This window comes from Protopterus annectens, chromosome 11.part0 (assembly GCF_019279795.1).
Source record: "Protopterus annectens isolate FY-2018-M chromosome 11.part0, PAN1.0, whole genome shotgun sequence".
NCBI lineage: Eukaryota > Metazoa > Chordata > Ceratodontiformes > Protopteridae > Protopterus > Protopterus annectens.
The window spans coordinates 342623324-342632671 of NC_056745.1; positions in this window are offsets into that span (position 1 = coordinate 342623324).

Genomic DNA, 9348 nt, shown 5'->3' on the forward strand with positions numbered 1-9348 from the left:
AGCCACTACATAACATAAATATGTGAACTGGAGTACAGCAGTAAGCCCAGATGTAAGGTGTAATTGTAATAGAATGTTGAAGTCCCCAATAAAACACAAGGACACCATACAGTGTACGTACACATGAAATATGAATACCAGGCATATATATATATATATATATATATATATATATAAAAGATATAATGAATAAGAAATCAATGCAAAAAAGAAAATATAATGCAAAGTCTAATGTAAGCAACACTACGCATTGCACAGGCCAGCTTAGGAGGTGTAAGCAATGTGTAGGCCAGCTAACTCAATGTGCCCAGTGTTATACCCCTTTAAACAATGCCAACCTTAGGTAGGCAGGTTTGCCCATAGCCTAGCCTTTTCAAAACTGGCCGATTATGGAAAGGTGCGGGAAATCACCCTACTTAAACCCAACATGTGGGAATGCATCTCATAACTGGTTGTAACTTTCTCTTGCAGGCACTATGGCAGAAAGGGGAGAGGGTGTGCATTTCTGTGTGCAGCTCTGGTACATGCAGGAGTCCAGAATCATGGCTGGACTCTTAGTCAAAGACCATGAGCAGAGACTGCTGCAGGGCCAGTACCAGGGTTCCCAGTACAAAGCAGAAGCCTGCGACCATCTCACCCATTACTTCACCAGTGCTATTGGCATACCCCAAGCTGGTGAACAGGTCAGGCATCACTATGCCGACCTCACCCAGCGTAAGGGGTATCTCTTGGAGCAATGGATCCAAGAGGCTAGAATGGCAGGGGCTGTCCCAGCTGTGTGTATCACTCCACTATGTGTGTAATAATCACCAGCTCATGTATATCATGGATAGGTATGGCTAAATATTCGAAAGTCCAAACTGTGAGTAAGCAAACACGGCTCTTTTGATGGTAGATAAAAGATAAAACTTTATTCAGATACAAACTAATGAGTGATTCATGCCTCCTGGCTCTTCTTCAGACAATACAACCACTACAAAAATCTCAATAAAAAGGGGGTTGCCTCCCCCACATTATTTCACAACAATCAATCATATATCTTCAACAATTAAAATATACCTGCTGGCAACAATCATCAAATGTAATGTGAAGTCAAAGACTTCACATATCAGCTAGCTAGTTGATATGTGAAGTCTTTGACTTTCTATTATTGCATTTTGCTTTTTTGGGAGAGCTTCATCCCCAGCTGCTTTTGGATTTGTGATTTGTACTTATGGCAAAATATTCATCTTATGTCCTCTACAGCCTGGAGAGGTTGCAATGCCAGGCAGGTCAGTAAAACTCTTGCATGTACTGTCATAGGAAATAAATCTACAAGTATTAGTAAATTAATTGCCTGTATAAAACTTGTATTGTTTAAGGCAAGTACTGCATACACTGGAGAATATGGCAGGAAGGGTCTGATATAGTTTGTATGTAAATAAAAGTGTAATAGCCTGACAATGAAAGTCTAACTGCTTAACTGCATGTGTATACTCTGGTATCATATGGTAATGTAAATTTGCAATCACATAATAGTACTGTTGTATTAAGCACTGTTACCCACACTGTACACCATAAATAGAATGTGTAGGAATGCCTGTATATGACTGGTGTAATCCCCAGAGGACAATTAGTACAACTGAGAGACACATAGACAGAAAACAGTGAAAAGGCAGACAACAAAATATGAATAGCACATGCAACTGAGAAGTGAACTGCTGTACTTCTAGCACACACAGCCATGGTTCAAATCCTGGCAGTGACAGTAGTCTGCATACAGAATCATACCCCACAACTGCACAGATAGGTCCATAATGTCCAGTAAAGTGGCCGATATCTGCAGCCTGTCAACCTGTCCCCCTAGGAAATCAGTGGGATGATCCCAGACATATAGGTAGGCAACAGGAACTACAACTGATTGACACACATCTATAAGAACAAAGCTTGCACACTAGCAACTCCCCAAAATCTTATGTGTGTAAGAAGCCATGTATGTCCCATTTATACCCCCATGTTGTCAAGCTGTGGCCAGAGTGTGTACAGTAACAGAGTGAGATGTATGTGCATAATAGTAATGTGGAATCTGGTACTGTGCGTGGCAACATTCAGGTAGTGCTAACAAACATTCGTGTCACAGGTCTGTCAGATACCAACACTGTGTCCAGAAATACAAGAATGATACCCTGTACTGGTACTGTTTACTTTGGAATTGTATGGCATTGTGACTGATACAGTTGCTTCGAATAATAAGGTATTATTATTCGCCCACACTGTCCTACAAAATATAACTGTCTAGAAAATCCTGTATAAGACTGTTGTAATACAAGGTCAGAATGCAAAACCACAGGATAATTAGAAGACAGAAAGCAGATAAGAGATATACAGCAATATCTATATAGCACACACTACTCTGAAGGACAGTGTTTAAGTTGTAGCAAACACAGCCATGGCCTGAATCCTGGGAGTGGAAGTAGGCTGCATACAGAATCATACCCCACAACCATACAGATAAGACCAGAATGTCCAGTATATGGGCCCATATTTGCTGTCTGTCACCCTGTCCTCCTGGGAAGTCTGTGGGATGATCCCAGATGTCTAGGCAGTAAACAGGGAATACAACTGATTGTCACACATCTATGAGAATAAACCTGTCACTCTAGCAACTCCTGAAACTGTTATGAGAGTAATAAGCCAAGTATGTCCTATCTACATCCCCATGTTGTCAAGCTGTGACCAGATTGTGTACAGTAACCGAGTAAGATGTATGTACATAATACTAGTGTGTAATCTGGTACTTTGTGTGGCAACATTTAGGTAGTGCTAACAAATATCGCTCCCACAGGTACATCGGATACGAAGACTGTGCTGATAAAAAAAAAGCTTGATACATTGTACTGGTACTTTTTACTCTGGTATTATATGGAATTGTGAGTGTTGCAGTTGCTCCGAATAATAACGTATCACTGATCACTGTCACCCACACTGTGCTACATAATATAACTGTGTAGGAAAGCCTGTATAACAATGTAGTAAGTCACTAAAGATTGAAGAGGGCAATAGTCTAGATATGTCCCAGCTCACCTGCATGTGGTCAAGACATGGCCAGAGCCTGTGCAGAAAGAGAGGGACAGCTATGTGCACAACATCAACCTGGAATCTGAGAGTATGTGTAGAAACAGTTAGTGTTAACAAACATTCCCTCCACAGGTATACCAGGTAAGAGTTGCATACTGCAGGTAAAACCAGTTCATGTATAACGATGACGACAGCCATATGACTGTCCAAACTAAGGCTATAGGGTACTGTAGTAATACTTGTAAGGTACAGATAACAACACTGACTAGGAAAGTGATGTGGACTACAGGAATATACTAGTTGTTAATTGACATCTCCCCCCCCCCACCATATCTCCAACAATACACTACGTACCCACCTCAACTGGTATGTAATGAGTTCACTGTTCTGATTATGTCCTATTGGTTGATGATTATTTAAATCTGTTTCCATGCATGTGCTATATTGAAATATTCCAGCTGTTGTTATTACCACTGTGGTCCCATATATGCATGTGTTCCATTTGCTATGCAAATGTTCCATATCTGGTGTCTGGGTTAATGGAAATATCTGTGCATGCTGTTATACCTAACCCTGGAATGTGTTGACTATTACTAACCCACATATGATAAAATTTAAACACTATAGCACATTTGGGATGGCCGGTCCCAGTGGACCCACCTGTCCCACCTCAGCTGGCCATGGCACTGGGCACCAGCACATCTGAGGCCCAACCCAGAACCTCCTCGTTTGTTGGTCCTGCACCACCTTCAGGTGGAACCGCCTCAGGGGATGGGGCTCCCCCCCCACCCCGGGAGCAGGTGTGGACAGGAACCTGTCATGCATCGCCAGGTCTGGGTTGTGGTGCGTAGCAAGCTCCGCAAGGAGGTTGGAGATCTGCTATGCCAGCTCAAGGGCTGTGTGTCACAACTTGAGGGTTGGCCTGGCTCTGCAACTCAGCCCCCAGCACAGCCACATTCGGGGCTGTGAAGGTGCAGTGGTGACTGCCCATGGGTGGGGATCTCAGTCCCACTGTTTCCACTAGGGGGCTCATGGGCTTCCTATGTCCCAACACCCCTCCCCATCAAGGTGTCTACCCCTCACATGTGTCATATACTGCCCCTGTATGCTTCTTGTTTGTCTTGTCTGTTAACCTACCCAACCTACCTCCTCAAATATGCCTACAATCCCTCCCCAACGTCCCACTCTCACCTGAAAAAAAAAGGGCAATCTGTTCCCAAAAAAAATCTTGCCCCATACATAGCTGTCCATTTCGCACACATGTTCACTGGACACATGTAATCTGGTCTAATTGGCATCACAACATATTATTGTTGTCCTCACACCTCTCTCAGGGGTTTGAGTGTCCAAATCTACCTCCAAAGTCAGTGTATATGTACAGCTGTTCCTGTATAATGAATGGGCAGCTATGGACCTTCCCTACACCCTTCCTGCACATCCCTAGCTATTTTCCTTACTGTCTTTCCCTCTTTGTGCCCCATTTTCAACACTTTCCTATCAACCCTTTTGTCTTTTCTTTTAAAGAAATTAGCGTGGGGATAAGTGGGAGTAAGCACTTTTTAGCAGCAGTAAGCGTGTGTAAGACTGTTTGCGTGGGGGTAAGCAATGCCTACACAGGTTAAGCAATTAAGAAGCTAACTGAGTATAAGAAACTGTAACCGGAAGTTAGCAGTGCTTACAACTGCTCAAAAGTACCTTAATCGCTCTGTATCCAATGGCCCTTGTTCTGCCCAGCAACAAAATAAACAGCCTCTGTAAGGTTTGAATTCAGGACCCTGCATACCATCGCCAAAGTAATTTACCACTAAGCCATGTTAGATATACATAACCCTGATGATGTTTTCACAAACATATCATCCAGCCCAGGCATTCAACAGTACAGAGAATGTATTTCAACATGTAGATGTATGTGTGTGTGTGTGTGTTGATGTATTAATAGCTAGATATAACATATCTATATATGTAGATACATATATATATATATATATATATATATATATATATAAAATATATATATATATATATATATATATATATATATATATATATATATATATACACATATATACATACATACACATACATCTCTAGATATATTTGTCTAAATCTATATGTATATATATATATATATATATATATATATATATATATATATATGTATATATGTCACAGTAAGACGTTGTCCTGTTCGATACTCAGCTAGAGCGTCTTCTGTGGGGAGACATGCGTGAATAGGCGTACCTTCGTTGAAGGTTGTGTGTCAGGGCCGGCAACACGGCATGTAAAACTCTACTGCCAATCATTAGCAGTTCCGCTGTGGCGACCCCTAACCAGGAAAAGCCGAAAGACACAACAACATATATATATATATATATATATATATATATATATATATATATATATATATATATATATATATATCTATATATATATATATATATATATATATATATAGATATATATATATATATATATATATATATATATATATATATACAGCAATTTATATATAAGTAAGCAGATATATATATCTATATAGGTATATACGGACATACATCTGTAGATAAAAATGGGAACATAAAAACATATATGTCCACATGCACCATTAATGGGGTTGAGAGGCCCCAAACATCATACATCTTGTACGAATAGGTATCCCACCACAGCCAAACATGTCTGCCCTGCAATACACCACCAACTGTTGCAGATCCCATAATCAGGACTTGACACGACATGGGCACAACTTATTAACAGTACTCCATCCCACCTGTATGATGTCAGGCTGGTATAAGTAACATACCATGCAGTACAGTCTGGCTCCCACAGGGAATGCACAATGTGGAAGCAATCAGCATCCCTAGGATACATATACACAGACACATATATGCAGATACATCTATATATACATATATATATATATATATATATATATATATATATATATATATATATATATATATATATATATACACATACATGTAACTAGGCTGCTGTGGTGCAGCGGTTAGTGTTGTCGCCTCACAGCAAGAGGTTCTCCCATTCGATTCTCAGCTGGAGCACCTTCTGTGTGGAGTCTGCATATCTTCCATATGGTCGAGTGACCGTTAAAACATGCAGGTAGGTGGGAGCGTGAATGGGCCTGCCTTCTTTGAAGGTTGGGCGTTGGGCTGCCAACTCAGCACCATAAAAATCCACTGCCAATCATGAGCAGACCGGAGTTCCGCTGTGGCGACTCCTAACCGGGAAAAGCCGAAAGACTTTTCTATAGATATATATGTAACTACACATACACATGCAGAGATATGTGTAGGAAAATACATATGTAGAAGGTGCGCACAATATGGAACAGCCACTATGCCTACAGTTACCACCTTACCAACTGGACACTATATGAGCCACCTATACAAATGACAATCGTTGCCTGCAACATATAGCCACAGAGATGTCAAAGGATATAACACCACACATAGATTTGCATATATGGAAAAGCTTTATTTGTGTACTATTACAGGTGTATATGCCATGTCATATAGCTGTTTAGACACTGACATCCATATAAACAGAGTAATGCAACTTTCTTTTCAGCTTTTCCCAATTAGTGGTCGCTACAGTGGAACTCCGGTCCACTAATGATTGGCAGTAGATTTTTATGGTGCCGAGTTGCTAGCCCGATGCCCAACCAACTGTGAAACAGTTATGCTAATACAGTAGTCTGGAAAGGTTTACATATGTTGCTGTCCAGGCTGAGGCCTTCAAGTAATACAATAAAGACAGTCTGGGCCACAGGATACCAAACAATCAACAGTAAGTAATGCAGATGCATAGGTCAGCAGCCTCTATCTACACTCTGTACACAATCCCTAGGGGGTAAAGGCCTTAGATGACACAATGGGATGTAACTGTTACATAACAAGGCATAACTGACACCATCACAATCACACTGACAAACAGAACTGTGGGCCTGCATTTACCCATAATGGATTGTATGGTAATGTACATCCAGATACCTTAAGGCAGCCTACCCCTGATACCCCCATATGTTGTAACAGCCTAGGTTAGTCATGGTGCTTCCCCCTCCAGACTCAATAATACAGGGCCATACACCACTGTTACATACACTGGCCTCTGGAGTGCATAAGGGCACACATGTATTGTGTAGGTGAAGCCCACACATATATGGCCCCAACCCCACACTATGCATGGGGGACACAACAGCAGTGGACTGATGGCAGGAATGGCAGCATTACATACTCACAGCCCACTACAGAACAACCCCTGACAGCATGTCATATGTGCAAAGCCTGGTATGTAGGTGGAGGACAGAGGCTGGAACACAGGCCCATATGTGTAAAACTGTTGTCATACACTAAGCAAGTTGCTGGTGTTACAGGATAGTCTGCAATATACCCTTAGACAGGAATATGAAGTTAGAAACAGAAATGGATGTAGCCATGTACTGATAGCACTCAACACACACACTGCCAGTGATATATCTGACACATGACCTGTGTGGTGGACAGACAAAACATAATAGGCACACCTCTGGCCATCAAGAGGATAGGCCCACAGTTGAGAGCTATGCAGACAGACTGCATTCCAAGTTAAACTAGTATGTGCACAAGAACCCTGTAACACCAGTGCTATACAATGCATACAACTCTACACATACTCTGTCTGTAGTTCTGGAACCTCCTACAAATAGCTGGCCTAAGTGTGCAGGTTTTCCTGTAAGAGGTATTGCTACCTGCTGTCTGCAACACTGATGCGCACACACAGGAAGGACGTCCATCATACAGGAAAGGTAAAGAGGCCATGCCCACATGATGTAGGGATTTATAGTAGGTGGTTGCAATGACAGTGTTAATTGGAAACACTACACAGCATGCTGCATTCAGGTAGCAAGTGGAGGACACTGATTGGTGGAGAGGCCATCACCTGATCGTATGCATCACCTATCTATTCAAAGCAGCTCAATCCATTTACTGGAGAGAGACCGAGATAGAGAGAGAGAGAATGAGAGAGAGAGAGCCAAAGTAAAAAAAAAAAAAAAAAAAAAAAAATAATTACATCCAGCAAACTATCCAGAACAGACATCATTCCAACAACAGGTATGTGAAGTATATATGCATGTAATTGAATGTAGTACTTGGTCTATAATAATGGGATAGATGATGTGGAATGATTATATGTGCCAGCAGGTGTTGTAATAATGTTCAGCTGAGCAACTGCTATAGATAGTCCCTGTGGGTAGTGAGCCATAGCCATCAACTGTGCAGATCAGCACTGACTGACAAGATGTAAGCCATCATAGTGTGTGTTGTTTAATGGGAAGTATGTATATTACATGGCCAATAGCTGGTGGTTGAAGTAATGCCATTATGATGGACACGTGAGATCCACAGCCCACTCCTAGCAGCATACTCAGGTTAATCTGTAATGTAGCATGCAGGAATGCCATAGGTGGGTAATAGGGTTACCTGAAATCTGGTCCTACATATACCCCCTTAATTTCAGGCTGTGTCCATATGTGGCACCTGTCTGTGTTGTAGCAAGGCAGAACAGTGCAGCTGTGCAGGAAGGTGTTGTGAGATTGTGGACCTGATGTCTTAATGTACCCCACATATAGGTATGCATATGTGTACATATGTACACATATATAATATATAAAGCTATATATATATATATATATATATATATATATATATATATATATATATATATATATATATATACACACACACACATATATATATATATATATATATATATATATATATATATATATATATATATGCCCACAAATATACAGACACCCATGTGTACACATACATATGAGAACATATATACAACATCACATATATCTACACATATATAGGTATATACCTATATGCACATGTCTACATATATACAAACACACGCACAAACATATATGTATGTAAATACATGTCCCCTATCTTACTGCCACAGTGCTGCATGCTATGTGTGAGGAAACAGCTCACATAGCAATACACACAGATATCTACAGCTGGCAGTATGTGCAAAATGGATGGGTATGTCACATGTGAACCCTTTGTTGGGACCACATTTCCCTTGTCTGTGAAGTATGGAATGGGACTATGAAGAAGTATGGCAGGTATAATTGTGGAGGTGGTCAGGGTTGGTAGATATAGAGGACAGTCTACAGGGGTGGTATGTGACAAATGTGGTGGGTAAACACCCTGGATGGTGTGTGTGGTCTGTGATGTGGATGCCCCATGGGCCCCAAAATGGACACAATGGGAACAAGCCTCC